At 43.3% G+C, this 15,152-nt stretch overlaps 1 protein-coding gene across 9 annotated transcripts in view; it reads left to right on the top strand.

The window, feature by feature from the left end:
• The window catches only part of KIF16B (kinesin family member 16B), a 299,792-nt gene that overhangs the window by 217,145 nt on the left and 67,495 nt on the right, over positions 1-15,152 (top strand). The gene's annotated exons all lie outside the window — the stretch shown is intronic.

Genomic DNA, 15,152 nt, shown 5'->3' with positions numbered 1-15,152 from the left:
CAGAGTATCAATTCCTGTTACCCTTGAAGCTGTACCTTCCTTTGGGTCCTAGTAGCACATCCATCTGGGACTGTATCCGCAGATGCATGTCCTGCTGACTGGTGGCAGAGATAGAGATGGGGTGGGGAAGCTGAAGTAGTGCCAGTCTGGCTTCTCTCTGAGAACAGCACGTTCTAGGCTGAAAATTGCTGTGTGTCACCTGCTGGTCAGCAGAATGAAGCTGTAAAATTTGTGCCTGTGCTCAGCTGCACCTGCCACAAGTAATGCCATTAACCAGATGACAGCAGTCATCTTACAACCCCACTTCGCATGCCTCTCAGTCACTGACACGTGGCATCAGTTACACTGCGTTATGCTTGCCATTTTCAGTTAGTTAAGACCAGAGTGGGTAAAATTTAGTTTTGAAATCACATTTCAGCATAGCACAAAACACGGGCCTGGGAAATTGATGGTTAAGACGAGCAGAGACTATCACACTCATGTCATAGAAATAAGCTGGTGTTTCCAGCATTGTTTGAAATCCCTTGCATTTTAACTTACATGTCAACAGAGTAACATAAAGAAATAAGCCAACACTTATTTTGTTTCCCGAGAGTTTCTATTCTTGTAAAATCTGGAAGTAATCTGCAGAAGAGTTTGTTGTCTCATCTTTTTTCTGAGTGGTCATCTGCAGTAGTGCCCCCTGCCCTGTTCTCCATCCTGTCACCAGGGGTACTCCCTTCTTTCCCAGCCAAGGTCACAGCTCACAGTCGTGTTGCTTTCAGTCTGGTTATTTTCAGTCATTGTCTTGTTTGCTGGTCTTCCCCTGTGGATACAAGCTCCCAGGGCCCTTGTCAGTCTTATATGACACAGACCCCCCCCCCCAGTGCCCACCCCGTGCCTAACTGGTACCAGTCACCCAGCGGATCACCCAGCAGCGTGATGCATGCTAGCCTGGCCACAGGTGCTCTCATTAGGCACAGCCTGTCTGGAGCTTCGGTGATGACTGAGTGACCATGTGCCCTTTGTAAACCTCCCCCCCATCCCCACCCAGCTCCTCATGCTCCATCCACACTGATGGAGTCAGTCGCTGATGAGCCATTCTGCCCCTTGCTCATCCTCGTGATGTGGCTGGTGGCTCTTAGTCATGCAGGGAGAGTGTGGGCGAGTCGAGCTTCTTGATTGTGTCCGAGTCCAAGCATGCCCCATCTTCCTTCCTCCCCACCTTCCCTCCCGCCTTCTCAGCACCACCCTCCAGCGCTCCAGCATACCCATGCCCTGGCTCTGGGCTGAGTTCAGCACCCGCAGGGTACATCTGTTTTGTCTTGGGTTTCCTTAACAGAGGGGTAGACCTGTATGCCCCCTGCCCACCCTCTGGACATTGGCCTGGCTGCCAGGCACTCTCCAGCTGCTTGCTCATAGAAGCACGTGTCCCATTGTTATCTCCTCTAAGGAGCCTTCTGCATTCCAGCTACGCTCCCAGGTGCCTGCCTTTTCTCACATGGCTGCAGGGCATCAGCCCCATTGGCCAGTATCACTTTTGTCCACTTAGAGACCCAAGAAACGCAGAACTACACACAGACAACTTAGGTCACACACATGATGTCCAGGACAAAGGCTTTCCTGATTTTAATCATCTGGGTTTTGTTTAGGTGCCATAGTAACAGTCTCCTCTTGTTCTCATTCTGCTCTGACTCCTGATCGGTGGCCTGAGAAGGAGGGAGAAGCAGAGAAAACACGAGTAATGAATGATAACGAGGATGTATAACCTCACGGAAGTGTTCCAGTGAAAACTTGTAGACCATCTGCTAATAATTATCAAGTACCCCAGTCAGTGGCAGCCGTTCTCTCTTCCATTGTGTGAATTTAGGTCTGTGAGCTCCCCCTTCTAATTTCAGTCAGTCTGGCCCTAGACACTTAGGGCCAAGAGATATCATCTGCTGGGTCCTCCCTGAACTTAAAAGACCCTGAAGTGAAACATGGTAAATTGCAAAACTGCAGGGCAGCAGTTCAAATTGGGTCTTGTTTTTACAACTGAAGAACCACATGGCAGGCACCGTGGGGCCAGCGACTGACAAAGTCGTGGAACAATATTAACCCGAGGCAGCAGGTGCAAACTGGTGGTGGAGGATATGGGGTTTTGTTGGCCTGAACAGATTTTTTAAATTTTGCATGAATTGTCAGTATTTAAAACTTGGGAGACCTGACATAGAAACCCAGATTTGCCAAGATCCTGTGAAAAGTCAGTAAAAGCAGGAACTGGGGCCAACATTCCTGCAAGGCAGCACTCATAGGGCAGAACAGCAGCTCCTCTTAGGGCAGGTGTGTGCCCTCCACTTGGCCATAGACCTTGGGATTTCCTGTCATGGAGAAAATCACCTTGATGACATACATGGTGGCCTCCAGGGACGCTCAGAGTCCAACTGCACCATACAGAAAGGCTCACAGAGCATTCAAAAGCACACAGAGACGTAGAGGAAGGAGGGGTAGGTGGCACCCTGAGGGTGGGCTAGCAGGTGGGCCGAGTGTTCTATCTGACCCCTGGTCACAACTAGTTCATCTGTCCCCTCTCTGTCATCTCAGCTTTTCGTACTTACTATGTGCTTACAAGGACCAGAGTGAAGTTTTAGATTAGGGGCCGTGGCAGACAAAGGGTGCCCAGAGCCAGTGCACCTTCTCCATGAAAGGAAGCAGGCACAGGCACATCCAGCCAGCCATCTGCTGTGAGCAGTCCTGGGTTTCACCTGTACTTCTCCAGTAGAGCACGTATGGTACCAGGATGGGACCCAGGCTGGTTGTCATCAAGGCTGGTCAGTTCAGGGGGGACTTAGCTGTCATCCCAGAGGGTGCATATCATGAGGTAGCGTTTCCCTCCCTTTCTGTCCCTAAGTAACATTCTCGTCTGTTCCATCATGTTTGGTTTTTTAAAATTATTCTATCTTTGGCATGTCTTACAGTTTATCAACCTGTGGCCTGTGTTTAACACATCTTGCACACCTTAGGAATTTTGTTGTACCTCACAGGCTACTTGCTTACTGTCCTAGATCTGTTTTGACAGATCCTATGAGATTTGCCTATACCTCATAAGCTTCTTGCTTATTTACTGGCTGTATTTAACATTAATTAGCTGCTTCCATCCTCTATAGCACCATTGGATGTTCTCAGATAGTATGGTAGACCCATGCTCTCGCTTAACATCCACGCACTGGACCGCACTGCCTTTCGTTCTTGACTGATCTCTGTAGGCAATTGCAGCTCTTCAAGGAAAGAAGCTAACATCTATCAAGCACCTTCTTTACCCAAGGCATTTTGCTAGACATTTCCACAAATTTGGAGAATATACCAAAATGGGGGTAGTAATTGTATTTCACAAATTAGGAAATTATGAATGACTTGCCCAAGGCCACACAGCTAGTTAGTAGATCAAGATACCTAATGTTCATGTCAGGTCTAAGTACACTGAGCCATACTTGTTCTCTTACTTACTTATTTTAATATACCTTCCAAATATCACTACTTTCTACACATTTATAAGTTGAGGCTATATTTTAGTATTGCCCTAGAGATAATGGTCATTTTCAAATCCTTGCCTGTTTTCAAAATCTACTGTTATTTTTGTGTATGTTTTAACTTTTTGCCTTGAATTCTGACCAAGTCATGGGTACTTTGTAAACTGGGGCTGTTGTTAAGGCTTTGGTAAACCTGAAGAATTTGATGGTAGATTGGCCTGCCAGGAAGCATGAAGAAGAAATGCCTAGAAAAATTGCAGTTTGGGAATTCAAGCAATCACATTTGCAGTCCAAGAAATTTCTCTTTATTTGGCAGAACAGAAATAAGAGCCATTCCAGTCTATTAGATAAACTCTGTACAGATACATCTTTTGGAAATACTCCCTACTTGATAGAATATAGATGTTCAGAAATTGTAGAGTGTTGGCGTCTGAATCTGTGCTTATTAGTAACTGATGGATTATCTCCCTGCACGTGTATTAGCACGGCCGAGACAAATGGAGTGTTGCTTATGCCATGTCCATCTAGATTTAAATCTTCAGATTCTGTACTATTTTAAAACATAAATAGCAAGTAAAAGTAGCTACATTAAGACTTGAAGAATCACATTTTATCCTAGGATTTTTTAAAAATTTATCACCCCTCCCATCTCTTTGCAAACTTTCAGTCTTCTACTGAAAAGTGAAAAAAAATTTTTTTTTTCTTCCCCAGTTTTCACACAAACCAACTGATCTTTTATATTGCCCTTCCTTGGACAGCCATATTTATCTTCACAAAGTAAATGCTTCCTGTGTAAGAAGTGACTAAGAGGAAATGAGATTGAGTTACAAGCACAGAAGAAAAGCAGTTATTACTTTACGGTCATGCCTTCAATTTCCATTTCACTCAAATTTCTATTTTTCTATTATAAGACTATATTAGTATTCCTCCTTCCTTGGTTTCAGAATGTTGGGAGTTTTACATCTCTTCCTAGAATAAGATTTGTTTTAAAATCATTTGAACTTTCCTTTTTGCAGTTGCTACCCACGGATACGCTTACCTTTCAGTAATGAATAATATAACGCCTTTTTAAGAACAGAATCACAGTGCCAGGAGTCACCATTTATTGAGTGTCCAAGCACTGTGCCTAGTCTCTTCGCATTTTTTAAGTTCATCTGCAGGTTAGGAATCATGAGTGCATTTTACAGATGAAGGAATCGGGACCTGAAAGAATTGAGTAATTTATCCAAAATCACACAACTAATAAGTTACTGGGCTAAAGTCAGGATCCAAGTCAGAGTTAATTCAGAGCTTTTCATTATTTTATTATCTCATGATGACTGGTGGAGACTTTACATTCCTTGGTTTGCCTCGGAATATCTGAGTAATTTAAAGGAAAATTGCTTAGACTGTCATTCTCGCAATTTCCCACTGTGTTAAAGTAGAATAAGTTCCCCTATTCCTCACCTGCTTCACAGAGGTGTTGGCAGAGGGGGAAGCACTTTATCAGTGACAATCTTGGACTTAAAGGCCCCCATCTCCCAGATTCTCAGGGCCTTCACACATTTTATCAAATTTACCTTCAAACTACCCTGTGAGGTAAGTATACTGAAATAAGTGGTATTACAGCCTATTTTGAAGATGCTGAAGTTAAAGCATCGGGAAGTCATTATTTCTGGTTATTGCAAAAGGCAGGATTTGGGCCAGCCTGAAAGCCCTGTTGGACTTAGCAGCACTTCATAGCTGCCTCGAGTGTGAGTGTAATTTGGGAGTCAATCACTAGGCTCATTGCTTCCTAGCAAACCAGGTTTGGACCAGGTTTACAAGCCTGAGGCTCTGAGGCACTTTCTGTACTTGTCAGTGATGCATCTGCATAGAAATGTGTCTGAGATTTTCCTGAATTGGATGGCTGTAGAATCTCCTATTTGAGCGGCTCCCTTGCTTTCAGGAATCTTTACTCACCAAGCTCCATACACCTCCCATTTGTGTTACCCACAGACGGGCAGATCGAGGACTGCCCTTTCGTTGTGCAATGTGCTGTCTTTAGAACCAGGCTCTTCCTGCAGAGGCCCAGCTTCTTCCCTCAAGTACCTTTGAGACAGAATTTCTGCAGTTGGTCAAGCTTCAGGTTCACAGGGCCCACTGCACTGGAGGGGGAAGCCTGCTTGGATTAGGAACTGTTACACAGTTGTGGACATGGTCCGGATGGCAGCTGTTCCCTTGCCTTGTGTCCCTGGATGGCTGCTGACCGAGTCTCTCTTTCTTTGCTCTCACCTGGCTGCAGAGCTCTGCCCTCCTTTGGGCTCCCCAGAAGGAGAAGCCTGTGAACGTTCCCAAAGTGTCCCTAATGGAGCCAGAGGAGGGGATACATTGCAGATATATCTCAGAGCAAATAACTTAAAATACCCCATTAGACTATTGTGTTTTCCCAAGAGCACCAGCCTTTCCATTCCTCCTGCCTAGCTATTCCTGGGAGCTCCAAGTGCTGCCACCTTACTAAGCCTAGGAGTTCAGCTCCAGCCTACTGGCTCAGCCTTTATCCCCAGACTGTGTAGGTTAACAGGACCCACCCTCCTAAAGGCAGTTTAGAGACTATCTGTTGTTTCTTAATGTGTCTTTTAGGAGCCTCATACCTACCTACCCCAAAATTGTTTATCACAGTATGTTTTCTAAATAAATGTTCTCTCTAAAGGGAATTTGGTAAATGAGATTTTCTCTTTCTTTGCTTTACAATTTGTCCTCTTACGTCCCTTAATGCCTACTTTCTAAAACCTTTAAACAGTTACAGATAAGTCAGAAAAGGACTATAATGCAGGTCACACTGTTGCCCACACTTCAGGACAAAAAAGTAATTAGAAAATGTAACAGAAAAGTGTATATTGAAGAGAGGCTGTGAGTGCCACTGTCTCCATTATTTCTTTTATTGCTTAACAAATATTTGGTACCTGTAATATAATTTTTTTAAAGACCATACTACAAGCATCAGGATACCAAGGAACAGGAAAGATGAATAACTAGTTCATCCATTCAGGAGACAACTAAGTGTGGGAAGAGAAACACGTGAGAAAAATTGAGCAGCACGGAGCCAATGGGCTCATGGAGGCATAATCGGAAGACATCAAGGCAGATGTACATTTTTGCTTGCTTGAGACTGAGGGGTGGATTTCAGTGAGTGCAGACGAGAGAGGAGGTGTTCTGGGCAATGGGAACAACAAAGACAGAGGCCCAAGGGTAAAGAAGGACAAGTGATAACTTGGTAATAGGAAGCAGTGCAGAAGGAGGCTAACCTTGGAGAGGGGCTCTCCTCTCAGGTAGAAGTGAATCAGGAAAATTAAGTGAGGATGAAGAGGTTTTGAAGGAAGGAAAATGAATGTAGCAACAGCATCATTTTGAAATGTGCTAAAAGGATACTCGGAGTTGATCTTAGGTGACTCTAATCATCTCAGTAAACCGAGTTCATTATAAGGATGGAAAAATCTAGAACAGTTTGAAATACTCATCGCAGAGAATAGAATTTGGAAGGATTTCCAAGTAGGAGTGACTGCTGAGCTAAAACGGCATACCTGTAGTGTAAATTCATTCTATCCTCCTAGGCGGCTGTCTTCAGCAGTGCAGGACAGCACCGAGGAGAGCAGGCTGACACCACAGGCACTCAGTTTGGGGGACTGTTCTGATGGGCCCCACCAGAAGGCTGAGAGAGTCAGGGATTTTGAGGTGCTGGTCTCCCAGTGTCAGGACGACTAACCTGGAGTCCAGCCTCTGTAATTGATCCGAGAGAAAGGAGGTGAGCTAGGAGACCAGGAAGAGGTCACAGTGAAGACAGCCAGGCAGAGTCAGCACCTATGGGGTGTGCATGCCCACAGAAATCAGAAAGCACTGGCGCTGTCTGTCCTCAGAAAGATTTGGGGATGGCAGAGGCAGATCACGTCGAGGAGCAATCAGATGGCAGCCTGTGATCTCTCTGGGATATTGGTGTGATTAATGAGGTGTTGGCTTCTTTTACTACTTCTGGCTTAGTACCATTTGCAACAGTTGTCTGAGAGATTTTAATGAAATCTAATATACTAATGCTTGTTACTATACAGATTCATACATTTGGAATATATTTCATGTTTTCTCAGACACACTCATAGTTATGTTGCTGCATAAGACTTTCAGTAGAATTAGTTAATGAATTAGACCCTGCTCTCTTGGAAACATTGAGGCCTTCCTGCATGCATCTTTTACCAGCCACAGCTTAGAGTCACAGAGCCTAAACTTTTCAAATCACACATAGCTATCACTGGAAAATTTATTGAGCAGGCACACCCACTATATTGATCTTTATCTGTTTAGATAGTGTAACATTTGCTAACTGTACATAGTATTTATTAGGACACACTTACAGAAGTAGAGATCTAGAAAGAATAAGATTAAAAAAAAAAGAAATAGAAGTACCAATAGTTTCTTTCCATACTCCATGGAGCATCTTGTCTCTTCCACTGTGAGGCCCACCAGCTGGGAGAGTATAAATTAATTTTCATTTTCTATAGTATGTAAGGAGATTTTAATTAAACCTTATCCATTAATGCTTGTTATTATTATATACAGACATGTTCATTAGGAATATATTTCTTGTTTGCTCAAACATATTCAAGTTATGTCACTGCCTAAGCTTTATTTTGCAAAAATCAGACAAAACTTTTTTTAGTATATATTAGGTTGCTATTAGACTATTTCTTCTAAGCAGTTATACTAATTACAAGGATTTTTTAAAAATATGCTTGAGGTAGCTCCCCCATATGTTGCTTTAAAAAATATTACTGAAGAGGACTCTACAAGGAACTGTTTAAAGGCAGCCAGTTGGAGTATGATTCCTTGAATGAAAAACTGTTGATTCTCCTCTTCACACCGCTAAATATACAAACCAAATGTCTACTGATGACAGATCTTAACACTGGCAATCCTTAAACCAGCAAAATAAGTATATAACATAAATTTGTGGGAAGCACTCAATTGAGAATTGTTTATAAGTAAATTCAGTCCATCTTGAGGACATGTTTATGGTGTTTAAGTTGCGCTTGATCATTTTATGGCCCAGGAAAGAAGGATTTGTATCAGTGAGACCACTCAGAGGGAGAGAAGTAATGAATTTGCTCCTCAAATATATGCAGTAATGATATCTTGCATTCTCAACATTAAATAAAATAATTAAGTGTTTTGGTCCGACTTATTTGTTGTACTGATCTTCTGTTCCTCCCCTCTGCATCAGCACCCCATTTCATGCCCAATTTTAATTTGGGACAGAAGAGGGCTTTAATTTTGTCTCTTAATTTTGCCTTTCTGTCTATTTTTTCTCAAGCTTCCTATGAGCAGATCCTCAGCTCTAGGCATAGGGTGTTTCCATTCAAGGGAAAGGATTTAATGCTTTTCCTGTGCGGTGATCATACATACAGTTGCCTTGTCTACCATTTCTGATATGATTGCTGGTGATACTCATCATCTTCTTCTTGTTTGCGTGTTGATAGACAAGGGGATATTAAATGTGTTATATAAAGTGGGAAGCTTGAGCCTTGCTAATCCCCATATTTAGCCTGAATTCAGGTGAAAATCTCAAGAGTGAAGAATTTTTAAATCTCTCATGCCGTACTATGAACTCGTGTTACAAATATATTGAGAGTGCACCATATTCTCTGCAGTTTTTTTTACAGTCATACTATTGTAACTAATTCAATAATCTTTGATTTATGTGAACCTTAATGAAACCACCAGAACAGAATAACAGCAACCAAGACTCCAGTAGGCCATGCTTTCTATTTTACCAATTGAGGTCAAGCCTGAACTCTTACCTAATTTGAAAAGTAAAATAATGTCAAGTATGTCTCTCAGAAAACTACCGGCATGTAATATGGTACCAGGCACATGGTAGGAGCTCAGTAAATGTGTATCTCTGCAATGAGAGTCCACCCACCCCACCCCAGTTACTACCAAAGACAAATAGCTTATTCCCTTAGAAGGCTTAAAATCTCCTAAGTAGAGAGATATATAATTAGTATTAGTTACATAAATCAATTAGTGCAACATTAATTATGTAATTAATATCCTGTGCTGTGTGTTCTAATCATGGTGTGAACCAAATGCTAAGGGATCATGGAGGGGATGGAATAAATGATTCTTCCAGGGAGAAAGGAGTGGGAATGGGGCTGCTGCCCAAGGAAAAATCATGGTTTGGACCCTACCCTGGGGGCTGAGCAGGAGCTCTCCAGGTGCAGAAAGGGGTGTGTGGTTGAGGAGGCCGTTCAGAAGACCCTTCAGAAGACCTACAAATATGCCATATTTCTTTATTCACACGTTGTCTGGGGTGTGAGATTTTTAGTTCACTGTGAGCTGGGATTGCCTAGGAAAGTCCCTAAATGCCGCACTAAGGGCTTTGGCCTGGGAGGGTAGTGAGACATCTGATTTTGAAGTGACAATATGACCAGTGGTTTATAGCCAGGCTGCTCGGACCTTAATCTGCATCACAGTCCCCTGGAGGGTTGGTCAGAACAGACTGCTGGGCCCCAGCCCACAGTTTCTGATGAAGGAGCTGTGGGTGAGACCTCAGAGCATGCATTTCTAACAAGTGCCCCAGTGCAGCTGATGCTGCTAACCACTGGTTTAGACAGTAAACTGAAATATCGAGGGCAGAAGTCATTGAGGTCTGTATGTGAGTTTATTAAAATATCAAGTAAGGTAAGAGGCAAAAATCACTACCCAAAATATGCCAGTAATGATTTTCATTGTTCATCATTTTTGAGACCTTATTATATATACATGGTTAATGGTTCCAGAGAGTCCCCTCTCTGTCATTAATGGTAGGATTCCTGGAGTCACCAGAAGAGTCACAAAAAGACTCCTCTGATACCTTTACTGACCTCATTAAGCTCAATTCAGAGGAATACAGTAAGTTTATAACATCATTGTTAGGTTCTTGGAAACTGCAACTTTAAGCAAACCAACTATAGCAGGTCCTCAAATGACATCATTTCATTCAACATCATTTTTTTACAGCGTTGATGAGAAAATGTGGTTTGGCTGTATGTTGTTTTGCCTAAAGTTAGTTTCCAGGAACCTATTGCCAATGTTAAGTGTGGATTTAACTGTACATAGAGAAGGTAGCTTTGGGCAGGCTAAGTTCTTTCCACATTGGGCCGTCTTTCTTTCTCCTCCCAGCTCCACACACACACAATGGTAGCATCCCACCTTCTATTATAAGCACTGAGGGGTGGAGGGTGGTATTAAGGCAGAAGGGGGTGTATTGGATGCTTTTGGGGGAACATTCTTAGACGGGGATTTTATCTTCTTGCTGTCTTGTCATCTTGTGCCCAAATGCCTTTTATATCTATTGCCTAGGAAATCACTTAGCTATATCATCATGTTCTCCCCAGCATTTGGTGTATGCAGTTCATTAGAGAAGTTGGTATCACTTATAAGGGCACTATTCTGGGGCCACTTTGTGAAAGAAGAATGATACCCAAAATTGTGAGGCAGGTTTGAAGTACCATTTCACTATTCGGAGATTTCAAAAAATGGTGCAACATTAATTAGCTGTGAAAGCAACAAAGAGGAAAACACCATAGGCTAAAGCCGCACAAGCTGAGTGTCCAGTTCCTTTATCCTGATTTTGTTTGAGGCCTACACACAGATTTTAAAAAGCCATTACTGATTCATTGTCACTAAGAGGCAGAGTATATTTAAAACAAGTCCATCTGGGGGCTCCCCCTTCCAACTCTTCAGAATGCCTGTGATGTGTCAAATTCTGTTCTAAGGTGCAGTGACCAACAGGTAAAAATCTTAGCTCTCCTTAGAGCTTACATTCTAGAGGGGAAGAGAGACAAGAAACAAGATATATTAGTAAATCCAGACCATGTTAGGTAATCAGAAGTGCTAAGGAGAAAAATAAATTAGGGAAGAAGAGTAAGCAGTGTTGAATGGGAAAAAAGAGGATGCAATTTTAGATAGGATATCCAACAGGGACATCACTAAGAAAGTGACTTTTGAGCAAAGACTTGAAGGAAATGAGGGAGCTAGTCATGTGAAAATGTGGGAAGTGAACATTCCAGAAAGAGGAAAAGCATATGCAAAGTCTCTAAGGCCATACTTGCTGTGTAGCATCTTGGGTATACCCTAGATGAGCAAAGAAGAAAGTGGTTGTGGAAGAGCCAAGGAGGAGACGGATTGTAGAAATCCTTGTAGATCACTGGAAGAACTCGAACTCATACCCTGAGTGAGATGGGACATGTTATGAGGATGCTTCATATGAGCAAAGAAATGGCCCCATCACACTTAATGTTTAACAAGATCACTTAGGCTCCTGTGTTGAGAAAAAAATGAAGGAAGGAGGTAAGACTATAAGCAAGGAGACCAACTAGGAGGCTGTTAAAAATAATCCAGGCAAGAGATGATGGTGTTTGGACCAACATATGAATAGTGGAGATAGTGAGAAATGGTCATTTTCTCATTCTATTTTGGAAGCTTGGCAAGCTCATTCACTGACTGACTGGATGTGAGATGTGAATGAGAAAGACAAACATCAAGGATGATGCCAGAGTTTTTGCATGGAACAGGGAGAAGAATAGCATTGTCATTTACTGAGATGGGGAAGGGGAGCAGGTTTGGATGAGATTAATTTTGGTTAAGTGCAGCCATGATAAGTGTGAGATGCATATTAGACATCTGAGTAGGCCAGCTTGTCAAGTAGGCAGTAGGATATACGAGTCTGGGTTCAGGAGAGAGGTACGGGCATCCAGGGAGTCATCCACATGTAAATTTATGCTGTGAGATGAGATGAGGTCACCAAAGCAGTGAGTGCAGGTAGAAAATAAAACATGTTCAAGACTGAGCCGTGGAGGACTCTGATGTTTAGAGGTCAGGGAGATGAGAAATCCCAGATGAAAAGAAAACTAAGATAAAAGTGTAGCAGTGGAAGCTGAAATAAATGAAAAAGATGTTTGAAGGAGGAGAACGCTATCAGACAGCTACGTCAGATCCTTCCCATAGACCGAGTACGATCAAAACCAAGAATTGACCAGTGGATTTAGCAATACAGAAGCCATTGCTAACCTTGGTAAGAGTGGTTTGGGTAGAATGGTGAGTAGATTTCTGAAAGACACCGCAATTAACAATTTTCTCTCCTCCCTCCTGCACCAACACAGCCTCCTTTCTGTCACATTACTCCATGAGCATTTAAACGCACCATTATTTCTCTAATCTTAAACTCCCATTTCGACTTGCCTTTCCCTTCCATCTACCACTCCATTTCTGTCCTTTCCATTAAAACAAAATTCCTGAAAAATTTTTGATGTCATCAATTTCTTCCCATTGTTCCCTGGAATTTTGTTTTAAGGACTTAAGGCTGTCAGCTGAGAGGATGGAGAGAGGTGGTAAAGACTTGAGGACAAAGAGGAGTAATCATTTTGTAAGAGAATGGAAGAGTGCACAGAATTGGAAAACGTGGCATGATTGGTGGGTGTCATCAGAGGTGGACTTGATGGTGGCAATTGTGACTTTAAAATGAGATCAGTCTGTTTGGTGGTGTGTTATTCCTCAGCCCCATTCTGCTGGGCAGGTGCGGGCAGGGAGTGAGCAGACAGTTGGTTTTAACAAGAGTTGTGATTTATTTTTGTCCAGAGAATTTCAAGAGTGGGACAGATTTGAGGTTTTGTGCTTATGAGGATTTCTCATGGTTTTCAAGTTGAGTGAGGAAGAAACCAGGGCAGAGGTAAAAGGACATTAGAGGTCAGGGTGTTGGAGGGATCATCTGGGTGATTGATGAAATTACCAAGAATCATGCAGGAGATCAGTAGGGCTGAAGCAGTGACAGTGAGCAGACTCTAAACCTTCAAGGAATTGGGGAAGCAACCAGGGTGAATGGCTGCCTGCAAGGAGGAGGGTAGAGCGGCAGGGTCAGAAAGCACTATGGTCACAGAGTAGAGATTTCAGAAAGGATACAGAAGCAGTTATTTGGAAGTTGGAGTGAAGAGCAAGAGTATTGACCTCCATCCCAGCACGGTAGGATGAACAGTGTGGGGGGAGAAGACAGTCCCGGCTGGAGAGCATTGCCGGGGAAGTGCTTCCTCACGGGAGAGCCGGGTTTCAGTTACAGCAAAGATGAAAGGGATGTTCCAGAAGAGGCTGAGGTCCTGGGGGATTTTGCTGATGATTGCCCCTGAGTCCAAGAAGTGCAGTGGAAGCATTTCAGGAGAAGGAGGGAGAGCCAGGAACATCAGAGTCTGAGGAATGTGAGAAACCTAGGCTTCTGGAGGTGGCTTTCTGAGGAATCTCGAGTCCCAGTATAGTATAGTCTCACCTGTGAAACATCCTGCATCTTACTACTCACAGGTCATGGAGTGGTTCCATTAACTTCCTGGGCTTTTCCATGCAAGCAGTCAGCAGCATGCCATGTTGGAAGGCAGCAGGGCCCACTTGTGCTCCAGTTTTGTCTTTGCCACCTGGTTTGTGTCCAGCCAAGACTGTGGATTGTTGGGCTGTGGGCCGGAGGAAGCCCCCACATCCTCACTGATTGTGCTGGCCTTGCTCTCAGTGCCTCAGTGGGGTCTGCTGAGGAGGAGCAAGCCAGAGAGGAAGGCCAACCAGCCTCACAGCCAGGAGCAGGGTTTCCCAAGCTCAAGTGACGTGCTTACCAGCTTTAAATGCTTACTGCAGCTGCAGAGCACCTGCACTCTTGTTTGTAATGATTTTCTGTAAATACATTCACTTTTGTTTTCTTATGGAAATGTCTTTTTCAAGGAAACTCATAAGAAACCTGCCACAATTGAAAAGTTATTGTAAAAAATGAGTACAGAACCAGAATGATGAAAAATTTAAAAACGTACATCCTCATACACCCTAGATCATCTCATTTGCCACTTTGGGAAGTGAGTAAATCAAAGAATGGGTGGGACTCAGACTCACTCCTCCTTACAAAGCTGCCCACCTGTGTCTTCTCTCTTTCTTGTTTCTACTTTCTACTGATGGCCCTATGATTTACATGTGGAAGAATCAGGCTGAATTATTGTGCTTGAGAAGAGCATTTCCCTTATGTGCAAGTTCATATTCCATAAAGAAGCATGGCACATGCAAAGGCCCTGAGGTGGCAGAAAATATGTGCATTCAGGGATGCAGCAGGAGTGAAGACCCCTAGCAGGAGGGGCCTGCAGACAGGCTGCTGTGGGGAGGTTAAAAAATGTAGGTCTTTTTCTTTGAGCAGCATGAAGCTCCCCTTAAGGAGGGTCACCTCCCAAATCAAATGGTTAGATTTGAGTTCTAAAAGATCTGTTTTCAGTCATGCAGAAAAGGGATTGGAGAGGGCAGATGTGGGGTGGACAGTTGGGCGATGCTGTTGCAGAGTCCACAAGAGACCCAAAGGCCTAAAGTCAAATGGTGCTGATGGCAAAGGATGGAGGGATAAAGTTCTAAGAAATGTTTAGAAGGCAAAAGGAGCAAGACTTAGCACTTGCTTGAATGCAGGGATAGGAAGAGAAGGGAGGTCAGGGATGACTTCAGCATCTCTGGCTGGCATTGCTTGGTAGGTGGTGATACAATACTTTGAAATGGAGAACACCAGAGCTGGGACTGGAGGGAATATGTTGAGTATGGTTTTGGACAAATTGAATTGGAGTTTCCTGGGTGACATGGAAGGAAAGATTTGCCAAGTTGGGTATGTGG

This window comes from Pongo pygmaeus, chromosome 21 (genome assembly GCF_028885625.2).
Source record: "Pongo pygmaeus isolate AG05252 chromosome 21, NHGRI_mPonPyg2-v2.0_pri, whole genome shotgun sequence".
NCBI lineage: Eukaryota > Metazoa > Chordata > Mammalia > Primates > Hominidae > Pongo > Pongo pygmaeus.
The sequence above is the reverse complement of the archived record's forward strand: the minus strand, read 5'-3'. Positions and strand labels throughout refer to the sequence as shown.